Consider the following 14,137-nt stretch of genomic DNA (forward strand, 5'->3'; position numbering starts at 1 on the left):
CTCTGCCAAAGCCTTTAACTGTGTGGTTCACAATAAACTGTGGAAAATTCTTCAAGAGATGGGAATACCAGACCACCTGACCTGCCTCTTGAGAAACCTATATGCAGGTCAGGAAGCAACAGTTAGAACTGAACATGGAACAACAGACTGGTTCCAAATAGGAAAAGGAGTACATCAAGGCTGTATATTGTCACCCTGCTTATTTAACTTACATGCAGAGTACATCATGAGAAACGCTGGGCTGGAAGAAGCACAAGCTGGAATCAAGATTGCTGGGAGAAATATCAATAACCTCAGATATGCAGATGATGCCACCCTTATGGCAGAAAGCGAAGAAGAACTAAAGAGCCTCTTGATGAAAATGAAAGAGGAGAGTGAAAAAGTTGGCTTAAAGCTCAACATTCAGAAAACAAAGATCATGGCATCTGGTCCCATCACTTCATGGCAAATAGATGGGGAAACAGTGTCAGACTTTATTTTTCTAGGCTCCAAAATCACAGCAGATGGTGATTGCAGCCATGAAATTAAAAGACACTTACTCCTTAGAAGTAAAGTTATGATCAACCTAGAGAGCATATTAAAAAGCAGAGACATTACTTTGTCAACTAAGGTCCATCTAGTCAAGGCTATGGTTTTTCCAGTGGTCGTGTATTGATTTGAGAGTTGGACTATAAAGAAAGCTGAGCGCCGAAGAATTGATGCTTTTGAACTGAGGTGCTGGAGAAGACTCTTGAGAGTCCCGTGGACTGCAAGGAGATCCAACCAGTCCATCCTAAAAGAGACAGTCCTGGGTGTTCATGGGAAGGACTGATGCTGAAGCTGAAACTCCAATACTTTGGCCACCTGATGCCAAGAACTGACTCATTTGAAAAGACCCTGATGCCGAGAAAGATTGAGGGTAGGAGGAGAAGGGGACGATGGAGGATGAGATGGTTGGATGGTATCACCAACACAATGGACATGGGTTTGGGTGGACTCTGGGAGCCGGTAATGGGCAGAGAGGCCTGGCGTGCTGGGGTTCATGGGGGTCTCACAGTCGGACACGACTGACTGACTGAACTGAACATATACAAAGATGTTCTTTAAGATTTGCTTGTAATAGAGAAAAATTAGAAATGAACCAAGCTCTCATCAATAGGAGAACTGTTAATTTTTGGTAAATTCATATTATAGAGTACTAATGCAGTGATGTATATCTACTGTACCTTAACGGTAGAAAGACACATTACAGAAAAATACAGCTATCAACAAATACTTGATGAATTGATGAATATAAATAGGCCTGTTCATCTCTTTTAAAAGGGAGAGCATAGTATCTCTGTATTTAAATAAATGACAAAGGGAGGCTGGAGGGATACATATCAAACTGTTCAGAGTGGTTACCTATGAAAAGAAGAATGAGATTGGATGGAGGGCAGGGAACTAGGAAAGGAAAGGACTGAAGGGAGATTTTTTTATTCTTCATCATTCAACATCATCTGAATGGTTTATAACAAATATATATTCATGTATTATTTAATTATACATACATTTCTTATACAAATAAAAGTTTTAATTTAACAGAAAAAACCTATGAAAATGAAAAAAAAAAATCACAGAATTAGATCTCAAAAGTTCTATATCAAGGTACCAGGTACTGAAGAATCCCAACCACATGGACTATATATAGCCTGCCAAGTTCCTCTGTCCGAGGAATTCTCTAGGCCAGAATACTGGAGTGGGTAGCCATTCCCTTCTCCAGGGGATCTTCCCAACCCGGGATCAAACCCAAGTCCCCCACATTGCAGGCAGATTCTTTACCATCTGAGCCACAAGGCAAGTCCAAAGACAGGATTAACTGCTATATTTACAATGCAAAAACTCTTGGGCACAAAAACTATTGTAGGATCTTATATTGCTTAATTGATCTTTATAACAATCATAAGACTGACAATGTTATCTCCATTTTACAGATGAAGACACAAAGCTTTGTATGCTCAAAAACTTAGCCCAGCATTTATATTAAGGGTGAACATCTCACTAGCAGCTGAGTACTTCTTTCAGAAACATGTCAGGACATAAATTCCAATATCAACATCGATGTCAACGCCATCCATGAAATTTCTTAAAAGTAACTGAAGGAACCTATTTAACTGTGTAGCAAAAAACAAAGGGGTAAAAAGGAGGCAAATATATATACTTATATTAATTTTCAGATCAATTTTTCATTACTTCCTTAAAACATCTGCATTGCCTTATCTTGACAGGCAAGAAATTGCATTCTCCTCTCCAATCCCGAACCTAAGCTTTGTAACAGTGAAAATTAGAATTTTTGACTGTGAAAGACAGAAATACAGAGCCAGAGAGGATAGGCAAAGACAGACACAGAAACAGAAACAGGAAGGGAGAGAAGGAAGAAAAGACTGTAGACAAAAATTCTAGGACAAGACTGGAACCATAAGTTGACTAAAGTTCTTTCTATTGTATCACATTGATTTCCAAGAAAAGAAAGGGCAACAATACAAAAACAAGGAACAACATAAAATGGATACACAGTCATCTAAATAGGCCAAAATGAGAAACCTTCATCGAACTCAAATAATACAAAAAATTATTCTGAGAGGTCCTAGTTCTATCATTTTTCATAGTTTTTCTATTAAACAATGCTAATAGGGTGGGTAATAAGCTAGAAGTCTACATTAACAACAATCTGATCAAAGTTTTAAATATACCCTTTTAGCTAGAGACAAAATTATTAGCTCAACTGTGTAAGATACTAAAATGAATTTAAAGACTACAGTTTTTATTGTAAAAGATCTCTCCACGTCTGGTAAAGCATAATTCCTAACCTTTACTTAATAAACTCCAGTTAATTTTTAAATTATGTCATCCAAATGAACACTGCCATCAAAAAACAAGCAGTATTGAAAATGACAGGAGGGAAGGAAACCTCCAACGTGAAACAAAAATTTAGATTGAAAGAGCTCTAGCTGTTTGCATCTGTGAGTGCTCAGTTGCTTCTCTGTGACCCTATGGACTGAAGCCCGCCAGGCTCCTCTGTCCATGGGATTCTCCAAGCAAAAATACTGGAGCAGGTTGCCATGCCCTCCTCCAGGGGAGCTTCCCAACCTAGGGATCGAACCCACATCTCCTGTGTCTCCTGCACTGCAGGCGTATTCTTTACCACTGAGCCAGCAGGGGAGTCCCTTAGCTGTTTAACTTTTGACTTTAAAACAAACCAGATTTGAAAGTACCTTTGAAAAGCCATATCGAATATGGGGAAGTCTAAATGATTTTTTTTAATTTTACATCTTTTTGATCTTTTTATTACTCAAAAAAGCTTCATTTTTTAATTAAGCTTTCTGATTCTGGCTTGTGTTTTCAATACTTTCACAACAATTTTTTACTCCTCGATAAGGAAAGTACATTTAATCCTGTCACAAACACATGTAGCACATATGGAACCACTACATGTTGGTCTATACTTTTTAGACAACTTCATAAGCCTGCAGTGCTCTGGGAGACCTGGGTTCGATCCCTGGGTTGGGAAGATCCCCTGGAAAAGGGAATGGCAACCCACTCCAGTATTCTGGCCTGGAGAATTCCACGGACTGCCCAGTCCACGGGGTCGCAAAGCGTCACACACGAATTGAGCAACTTTCACTTTGACTTTCATAAGAACTTAGGTCTCACAGCATGAATTCCTTGGAATTTGGCCTGGGCACACTCCACATGCAGATCCTGGTGCTTCCCCAACCTTCTTGGGATAAAGGTAAATAACTCTATTACCAGGGGTTCAGGACAGCCTGGTTTTCTTATAGGCTGTACTGCAGGATAAAAGACAACGGTATGTCAAATACTGTATCATTCTGAATGCTTTTAGATACCATCCCAGAAGAGGAAGAAGAAACTAGATAAACTTCAATAGCTGCTGTTCAAATTGAAACTGCTTTGCTGCTGAACATAACTTAGTTTTTGGAGCACGACCAAAAGCAAAATTATGGTGCTAATTTAAAGCATAAGAATTTTAGATCTAAAAAGGAAGCATGTGAAAAATTTGTTTTATTCTTAAATAATATACTTTTTTAGGGACCTCACTGGCAGTCCAGTGGTTAAGATTCTATGCTCCCAATGCAGGGGACGTGGGGTCCCTCCTTAGTCGGGGAGCTCCTGCATGCCACACGGGTGTGGCAAAATATTAATAATACACTGTTTTAGATCACTTGTTTACAACATGGTTCACTGGGTTTGTTTAAGGTCTACTGGATCTCTGCTGAGTTCTCCAGTCTCAGACTTAATACTTTTCCAATCATAAAGTTCACAAATTGTGTCACGGATTTCAAGAGAAACATGGAGGGTTAAGTTTGGTCAGACCAAAGCAAGTAACTTCTTTAGAACTATTCAAAATGTGAATCTTACTGACTAATGAGAAACAATGCCACCACTTGACTATAGAATTATTATTGGACATTAGGCAGAACTAAGCATAAGACACTCAAGGTCTCCTCACTCGGAGTCAAAAGTTTTAGGTATTAATCTTGCAAAGAATTTTTAAAGTTTTAAATAGTTTATTCCTTAAATTATCATAGCAGCTTATGGTAAAAATTCAAATGTTTATTAAGTAAAATTTCAACCTATAAAAACACATGTAAAAAAGATAGGCAGGAAAAAAAAGATAGGCAGAATGTTTTTAAGAGTAATGTTTATAATAAAATTAATTTAAAATTCTAATCACAAATTAATGCTTACCAATTAAGATCAAAGTGAATATTCATATAAATTTATGCAGTATTCTTTATTTATTTGCTTATTTGTATGTTTTACCTTATTTGTGGTAAAAGAGATGCTTTATCTAAAGAACACAATTTCACTTTTCATTATATAATGAAATATAACTATCTCTAGTATAGTTTTCTGTCACACCTGAAGACAAGGTCATCTTTGTAAAATAGATTAAAATTATCCTTTATGTTTTGTTTTTTTTTTTTTACTCCCACACTTGTTTTCAATGAAAAAAGTAGAACTTAAGACATTTGAGTATGCTTCAAAAACTGAACATACAAAAAAGTTTGTCAGTAGGTATACAACTGTATCTATTATACAGCAGAATATTTAGAAACATAAGAAAATGTACTGAGTCACAAAAACTTGAAAACATACTAAAAAAACCACAACTATATAAGCATTAACTATTGAAAGAAGTACAATAGTATGTATACTATATAACTACCCACTTAATTGAGTTTTCCATCCTTAGCTTTTCTACTTCCTTAGCATTTATAAACTTATCATAGAATTAAGTTGGGAGGTACCTTTGTCCACTCTCTTTTTTAGTACAGAATATCTGAACACATCTCTGACAGATGGCCTGCCAGTGTCTACATAAACACCTCTAACGACAGAAAATTTCTATACCCCACCCAAGGTACGTGTCTCAGTCTCTAAGACAGTCACCAGTGAGACTATTATTGTTTTTACACCCTTTCGTACTCCCTGGCCCTTGAGTGTGAACTGGATTTAGTAACTCACTTGTACCCAAGTGCAGACTGGAAGTGTTGGGGTGTCACTTCCAAGATTTATAAAGAGATGGTAACTTCCATTCCAAGAGCAGGTGTGTGCCCTCTCTCAAACTGCTCTCTCTGGGGGAAGTCAGCTGCCACGTCATGAGGAAACCTTGCAGAAAGATCCAAGTAACAAAGAACTGAAGAAAGTCTTCAGTCAGCAGTCTGTGAAGAGTGGAAGCCCTCAGTCCAACAAGGAACAGAGGTCTGAGTCACTGAGCTTGGAAGGAGACCATTATCCAGTCTAGCTTCAGGTGAGACCATAGCTCTAGAGAAGCTTAACTGCAGCCTCAAGAGAGACCTAAGCTCAGAGGCTCCCAGCTGGGATGGCCCAGATTCCTGACCTCCAGAAACAGTAAAGTGAATATTTGTTGTTTTAAGCATCTTAGTTTGGGGGTAATTTGTTACACAGCAATACATAATGCAGAATTCCTGCAATTTTTCACAAGTATAAAAAGGCATTTTATTTTGTTTCCAATATTGCATTGAAATCTGCTTTCATCTAGGTATGTCTTTAGGGTCAGCACAATAAAAATTTGTTATGTTAAAAATTTACACATTTGAGTCTGACAATCATCGTGTCTATTTCTCTACTTCCTTCAACCAATCTTTATATAATTTCAGATTCCCTACAATACTAGTCATTCTCCTCTGAACAATTGTTAATCTCACTTTAAAGCACCTGAAATAGAACACAATACTCCCTCCAGTTGTGGTCTGGTCAACAACGTACACAATGAAATTAATAATTCCAATAATGTGGGTACTATACAATGAGCACAACTAGACACCTAAAGTTGCTTTACATCATCTATTTGTGAGATACTGTTTTGTTGGTACTTCCCAGACTTTCATTTCAAAAGCTTTTCCTAAAGTTAAAAAGAAAACTAACCCAATTCTATTTCCAAGCTCTCAAAATAATATTTTTTAAAAAGCAAAATTTGGAAAAATGTTCAAACAATATATATATAGCAAGGGGTTAATATCCAAAATATGCAAAGAACTCATAAAACATCAAAAAATGAACAACCCGATAAAATATGGGCTAAAGATTTAAACATTTTTTCCAAAGACATACAGACTGCAATGAAAAGATGCTCAACTAATCATCAGGGAAATACTAATAATCAAAACCAGTGACATCCTCACACACGTCAGAATGGCTGTTATTGAAAAAGACAACAAATAACAACTGTTGGCAAGGATACGGAAAACACAGAACCCTTGTGAACTGCAGGTGGGAATGTAAACTGGTACAGACACTGTGGAAAACAGTAAACAGATTCCTCAAAAAATTAAAAAATAGAACTACCATAGGACCGAGCAATTCCACTCCTGGATATTTATCTGAAAAAAAATGAAGACACTGGTTAGAAAATATATAAGAACCCCTATGTTCATTGCTGCATTATTTACAAAAATAAGACACAAACTCAACTTAAGTACACACTAATAGATGAATGGAGAAAGATGTGGTATACACACACATATGCACAACAGAATACTACTCAGCCAAAAAAATGAATGAAAGGTTCCCCTGGTGGTCCAATGGTTAAGAATCCACCTGTCAATACAGAGGTCACGGGTTCTATCCCTGGTCAGGGAAGATTCCACATGCCGTGGAACAACTAAGCCCACAAGCCACAACTACTGAGCCAAAGCACCACAACTACTGAGGACCCTGCACTAAAGCCTGTGTTCTGCAACAAAAGAAGCCACTGCAAGGAGAAGCCCATGCACCACATGAAGACTAGCTCCCACTTGCCACAACGAGAGAAAGCCCTTGGGCAGCAACAAACACCCAGCACAGCCAAATATAAAATAAATAAATCTTTAAAAAAAAAAAAAGACGAATTAAATCTTGCCATGTATTATGCTAAGTGAAATAAGTTAGAGAAAAGTAAATACTGAATGATTTCACTTATATGTGAAACCTAAAAAACAAAACAGAAACAGTTATACATACAGAGAACAAACAGGTGGTTGCCAGAGAGGAAAGGTGTAAGGGGAGGAAGAGACAGGTGAGGAAAATTAAGAACAAATTTTCAGTTTCAAAATAAATGAGTCATGGATATGAAATGTACAGTGTGGGGACTAAGACAATAACTATTAACATGTGATGTCTCTATAGAGTGACATATTGTGACTAGACTTATCATGGTGATCATTTTGAAATGTATAGAAATATCAAATTGCTATGTTATATAACAGGAACTTACATAGTCTTCAAAAATTATACTTCAAACTCTTAGAAAAGGAGACCAGATTTGTGGTTATCAGGGGTAAGGAGAAGGAGAAAGGAGAACTGGATGAAGGCCATCAAAAGGTAAAAACTTCCAGTTAAAAGATAACAAATACTAGGAATGTAATGTACTACATGATAAAAATAACTAACACTGGTGTATATTAAACAGGGGGCTTCCCTGATGGCTCAAATGGTAATGAATCTGCCTCCAATGCAGGAGACCTGGGTTTAATCCCTGGGAAATCCCATGGACAGAGGAGGCTGGCGGGCTACATAGTCCATGCATTCACAAAGAGTTGGACACAACTTAAAAACTAAACAACAATATTATACAGGAAAGTTGTTGAGAGTAAATCCTAAGAGTTCTCATCACAAGGGAAAATATTTTTTCCTATTTTTAAAATTTTGTATCTATATGAAATGATGGATGTTCACTAAACTTATGATAATTATTTCATAATGTATGCAAGTCAAATTATTATGTACACCTTAAATTTATCCAGTGCTGTTTGTCAATGATATCTCAATAAAACTGGAAGCAAAGAAAGGAAAAATATTAAATCAAAATGGATATTAAGGCACCAATTTTAGCTCAGTTCTATAAAGCTTTCTCAAAGATTTTTATATAAGTTCCATTTTCTTTTTCAATAGGTTTCACAAAACTTGGCACTTAGTCATAGAATTTCATTCATTTCTCCAATGAGTTATTTGAATTCATTATTTGAATCAAATGCATCAACTATAAATAGTATAAAAATTTTATGCCATTTTTCATGTAGTACTTTTTCTCTAAAATAGTGGACTTGTAAAATGAGATCAACTTCCTAACAGAGTGACGTGAATGTGACTGGTGCAATGTAAATTTCTCCCCCTTTAGAACTCATAAAGTAAGGACATTGTCCTCAGACAATGTGTCAAAAGGGTTGCTAATAACATGCTGTGGAAGAGCTGTGTGTTACATGTGTTAGTCACTCGGTCATGTCTGACTCTTTGTGACACCATGGTCTGTAGCCTGCCAGGCTCCTCTGTCCATGGAATTTTTCAGGCAAGAACATTGGAGTGGGTTGCCATTCCCTTCTCCAGGGGATCTTCTGGAAAATTTTCTGGAACAGCTACTGTGCTGTGAATAAAACAAAAATTTGATCTGGAAAAAGTTTACCTTGTTTTTTTAAAAAAAAAAAAAAGCTAGGTGTAATTTTAAAACACTGGGAATCCTGATTAGATCAACTATGTTAAAGATGACACATGGAGAGGCTCCTACTTGTAGAAACACGTTTGAAGTACTCATTTAAAAATACTTGTGTACACATCATGCTGCATCCCTGAGTTACAATGACTGAGTTACTACAGTGAACAAGAAGATAAAACACAAAAGAAGGGCTTATAAAGGAGGGCATGGTGTTTTGTAACGGTATCTTTTTACTCAAACAAAAACAAATTCAAAAGAAAAAGAAAAATCAGTTGAAATATGTAAGTTTTGGCTATTCAATGCAATGGTCTCAAAATTAAATGGAAAAAGTATTCTTAGACAAGGGTCAGCAATGGATTTATAACCTGAAGACGTGGATTAAAGTCTTCTGTACAAAAACATTATACATAAAATATAAAGTAAAGAGTAACATAAAAAATGACAAATAAAATTTTATGGAAGTTCAGAGGAATAATGAGGTATCTTGCTAAGAATGTGTCTGAAGGAGTGTTAATACCCTAACATGCAGAGATGGGAAGGGAAAAACATGCTAACATTTACTGTGCAGCCACTATGTCAGGTCCTGTGCTAAACACTCCCATACATCATCTATATTAATTCTCACAACTTTCTAACTTCATTTTACCTAAGATTACACTAATACTCTGAGATGTTAGTTACTTGTCTCAGCTTACACTGCAAAAAGTGCAGAAGCAAGAATGGGACAACTGGGTCTAACATCCTGTGACCTTTCCATTATAACCTTCAAGCCTGTATAGGGGTGAAAACAAGAGAGGATAGTTAGGATTCAAGTAATTTGGAGCCTAATGTCAAAGCTTCAGAAAGTGAACTCAACTTATTTCCTGTCCTATCAAGTAATCTCTTATTCATTAGCTGAGTAAAGTGAGTGAAGTCGCTCAGTCGTGTCCGACTCTTTGCGACCCCATGGACTGTAGCCTACCAGGCTCCTCTGTCCATGGGATTTCCCAGGCAATAGTACTGGAGTGGATTGCCATTTCCTTCTCCAGGCCATCTTCCCGACCCAGGGATCGGACTCAGGTCTCCCACATTGTAGACAGACGCTTAACCGTCTGAGCTACCAGGACTAAGGCAATTCTTCTAAAACTTCTCTCTAAAATGACAAAAGAAACTGAACCCATCCCCACAGAGCCTATAGACATATAATTTCTTTGAATTTTACCTTAGAAATTAGTGTCAGTATTACATTCTCCATATATCTTCTGTTTAATACTTAAAAAAAATTTTTTATCCAAGTCATCAAGGGAAATTGATGACAATTCCATAAATGTGTGTCATATTCTGTGGCCACAAATTTACTTCTTGGCACATTTCAGCTTATCTTGAATACTCCTATTTGAAAACCAGAGGTCAGAGGGGATAAAGTATGCTATTTCTTGATCAAGAATCAATGATGTACACTAAGAATTATTTAATACCAAATGAAACTCAAGTAAGAATTATTGGCCATAGCCTTATTTTCTAAACTATGAAAACATCCTACTGAAACCAGGAAAGCAATCCTGACCCACATACAGTAAGAACACACCCTTTCGCCATGTCACCACAGTAATAAAGAACCTCTGCCAAGGAGTAAAGATGTATTTTAATAGTCTCTTATAAGCCCCTTAAGGCCATTGTAAGAAATAAGGTCTTGGACCTAATAAATAGATCATTCAGGAATTTTTAATTATCCTGTCAACCCTCCATTCTATTAAAAGGTAATCAACAGATGTTTTAAATTTTGTTTCCAAAGTGCTTTCAAATACTTTATTTTGTTCAGCTTCACGCTCATTCCCAGACTAAAACAAAAGCAGGTATTATCATTTGGAAATTAGACTAGACGGGTAAGCAGCTCTTCCAAGATTACAATCAGTAGCAAAGGGAAACTTAAATCCAGGCAATCTGATTTTCAGCTTACTAAGCTACTAAGGAAAACTGCATCCTTTCACACTTATTTTGAAGTGTTTCTCAAACTGCAGCATATGTCAAGCATATCAAACGCTATTTAGTAAGTAATTGATAACAGGGCTTCACAAACAGAAAAACTGAACACATTATGTAACTAGGAATGGATAGCACCCTGCTCTCTTATGATATAATCCTAGTACTGGCTTCAAAATGAAAAAAAGACAATTAGGAAGTGGGAAAGTGGGTGGAAAACAGATTAAAATTCCTTCACAAAAAACTGCTTATTTATAATGGCATCAAATTCAAGCGTGTGTGTGTGTGTGTGTGTGTGTGTTTTCCCCTAACAATACACTATTATGGCTTAATTGGCTGGTCACTATAATAATTTTTCCTTCCTATGTAGAAGCAATCATTCCACTAAAACCGAAGGTAAAATTGTTCATTACATTTTCCTTCTAAATGAGACCCAGGAATATGCTATATAAAGGAAAATAGGCTCTTAGGCGTTTCTCCATTCTATTACAGTAAAATTTCAAAGCAACACATGCCAACCCTGGAGACAAAAAAATCTACTTGGATTTACTGTGGGAAAAAAATAATTTACAGCATATTCAAGCCTTACATGTTAATCTCTGTGCCATTAACTTCTTGAAGAACTCTAAGTCACCAACAAGGGGAGGGAAATAAGTGTTAGGATCACAACCTATGAATCTGGGTGGAACAAAGACTTCTCCTCTCATTATGCAGAGAGAACCAAGTTGCCAAAAATGCTCTCCTCAGATACCATGCGTGGTTACTAACTGCACGTCTGGGTACAGAAAGGGGGAAAAAAATCAAATGCTGGTCAAATGCCTCCCCTGTTTTCCCTTGCCCCTTTTCGGCCAAGGCCTCGCTCCAGAGCTGGAGCCCCAATCTTTTCTCCCCAACATAAGTAAGCGGCTTAACCCCATGACTTCTACAAGCTCCCGTTCTCCTCTCCCACGCAGGCGCCCCCGGGGCTCCGGTCCAACCCCAGCTCCAAATCTAGTCGCGGCCCCTCTCCCCGACTCCACCCAGACCCCCAAAGGCCTGCAGCCACTGACCACTGACGTCAGGAAGGCCCAACCCGGCCCTCGCGGGGCTGCCCCAGCCCCGCAGCGCCCTCCCCTCCTCCGGGCCAAGGCGTGCCCAGAAAGGGACGGGAGCGCGCCCCTCGGCTGTCGCTCGGGCTTGGCAGAGGGGCGAGGAAGAAAGAATCAGCGTTGTCAGCTGCCCTCCCGCTCCACAGCAGCAGCGAGGTGGGCACCCGCCGTGCTCAAAGACGGACAGTGCCAGGGCGAGGGGCGTCGCTCGGTCGGCAAAGCCGGACTGGCAGCGAGGCAAAGGTGTGGTTCAGGAGCGGCGGCTTCCAGTCGCGGCCTGGCCCCCACCCGGCGGTGCCGGGGCCTCACCCACGACCCCAGTCCCCACCCAGTCAGCACCCCAGCCTACCCAAGACCCTTCTCCCGTGCCAGGAACGCCGCCCTTGGGGTCGCCAGGGTCGCCGCCCTGTCAGGTGGTGACCGGCGGCGACGGGTGACCATGACAACCCGAGGCGCAGCCCGACCCCGCCTCCGCCTCCAGGAGTCGCTCACCTGAGGGCTCCGGGTCGAGCCCGGAGAAACCACGGAGGAGAAAGCGGCTGGGAGGCCACAGGACGGGGCCCCGAAAAGGCGGGTTCTGGGCTGGAGAGGGAGCGCGAGGGCGGCGGTCTGGGCTCGCGTCGGTCCTGCCTCCTGCCTCCAGCGCGTCAATCCATCAGCCCGTCAGTCCGTCCTTCCTCGCGTCTGCCCCTCCCGAAGCCGGCTACCGCTCGGCTCAGCCTCTCGCACACTGCGGTTGTCAAGCGGCGCCGGAGCCAAGCACCAGCCCCGAGCCGCAGCCAATCGGCGCGCTTCCCCGAGGCGCCTCAGGACCCCGCCGAGCGGGGCGGCCAGGCAGGTGCCTGCGCCGAAGGGAGAGTAGGCTGGGCCGGCCCCACCCCGGGGCGCGGTGGGGACAGGCCTGGTGGACTGGCTCCCTGCTAGCGCTCAAAGGAGCAGCTGGCCTCGGAGGAAGACTCGGCGCGGCGACTGCGTGAGAGACCGGCAGCTGGGACGCAGACCCTTTGGCGGCCGGTGACCCCGCGTCCCGAAGAGGGCGGAGGGGGTTGTCGCCTCCGGATGAGTCGTCTGCGTATTAGACGTGACTCAAGACTCCTCCCTGATGGGCTATTAATAAAGGATAACGAAGTAAACCTCGCCACCTTCTCTTCGCTCTTCACTCTGACGTCCCACTTACTTCCTGAAAATTCCAGCAGTCTAATTACCCCCTTCTTGATGCTTAAAGCATTTTTGTTATTTAACACAACACATTCAGTTTTCCATTACCCATTTTGGTAGTAAGCCCCACTACCTCACTATTTTCCACCCTATCAGTACAGCAGCATTCCACAAATATATCTGATGCTTAACCAAGCTGAATTAAGCATTCAGGGGTATAATCACGTAGAACTCAGGAAAGAATACCGAGCACAAACTCGTAAGAACTTAGTCCTCAGAAAGGCTAAAAAAGTAAGCTGGGTCTCCCAAAGTGAGGAAAATGTGAGAAAAGGGGCTGGTAATAACATCAGAAACATTTCTGGAAAGGAAGAATTTGAGCCAGTTCAAGATAAAAGGAGTGATAGCTTGAGGAAGAGTTGCTAGGAAAAATATTTACAAATTGATAGAAAACAATTTAAGCACAGCCGCTTAACTGCAAACTTCAATTGCCTAGCCTTGATTAACTCTTGGAAGAAAGTCTTCATTAAGAACCCTCTCAATGATAAGTGACAGAAAAATAAATGTAAACACAAGTTAGTGTTACCCTAACTTGTTAGGATCTTGATGGCATCAGGGACTCAACGGACATGAGTTTGAGCAAACTGGGAAATGGTGAAGGACATGGAAGCCTGGTGTGCTGCACTCCCTGGGGTCCTAAAGGGTTCGACTTAGCAACTAAACAACAAAGGGTCTTGATGTTAAATACAATAGCAACAACAACTTTGCAGAATGTATAAAATGAAAAAATGGTTAAATATATCTTGGAAATAGTCTGTTGACTATTTTACCAGTATAGTTTACCTCGCAACCAGCTTCTCAACCGTAACTCTCAAAGAACAGCACTTGCTAGAAGAGCATCATTTAAATCTTCATCTAAATCTCAAAAGAATTACAAATGAAGAACACTCTGTAAAAC

At 40.1% G+C, this 14,137-nt stretch overlaps 1 protein-coding gene across 4 annotated transcripts in view; it reads right to left on the bottom strand.

Annotated features, from left to right (window-relative positions):
- Nucleotides 1–13,097, bottom strand: part of WDR47 (WD repeat domain 47) — a 63,504-nt gene extending 50,407 nt beyond the window's left edge. The window contains exon 1 of one of the 4 annotated variants that reach the window (XM_018045846.1): nucleotides 12,517–13,097. The gene's annotated coding sequence lies outside the window, so the exon portion shown is untranslated. The remainder of the gene's footprint in view (nucleotides 1–12,516) is intronic. The other 3 variants (XM_018045848.1, XM_018045847.1, XM_018045849.1) reach the window with 3 other exon arrangements.

This window comes from Capra hircus, chromosome 3 (genome assembly GCF_001704415.2).
Source record: "Capra hircus breed San Clemente chromosome 3, ASM170441v1, whole genome shotgun sequence".
NCBI lineage: Eukaryota > Metazoa > Chordata > Mammalia > Artiodactyla > Bovidae > Capra > Capra hircus.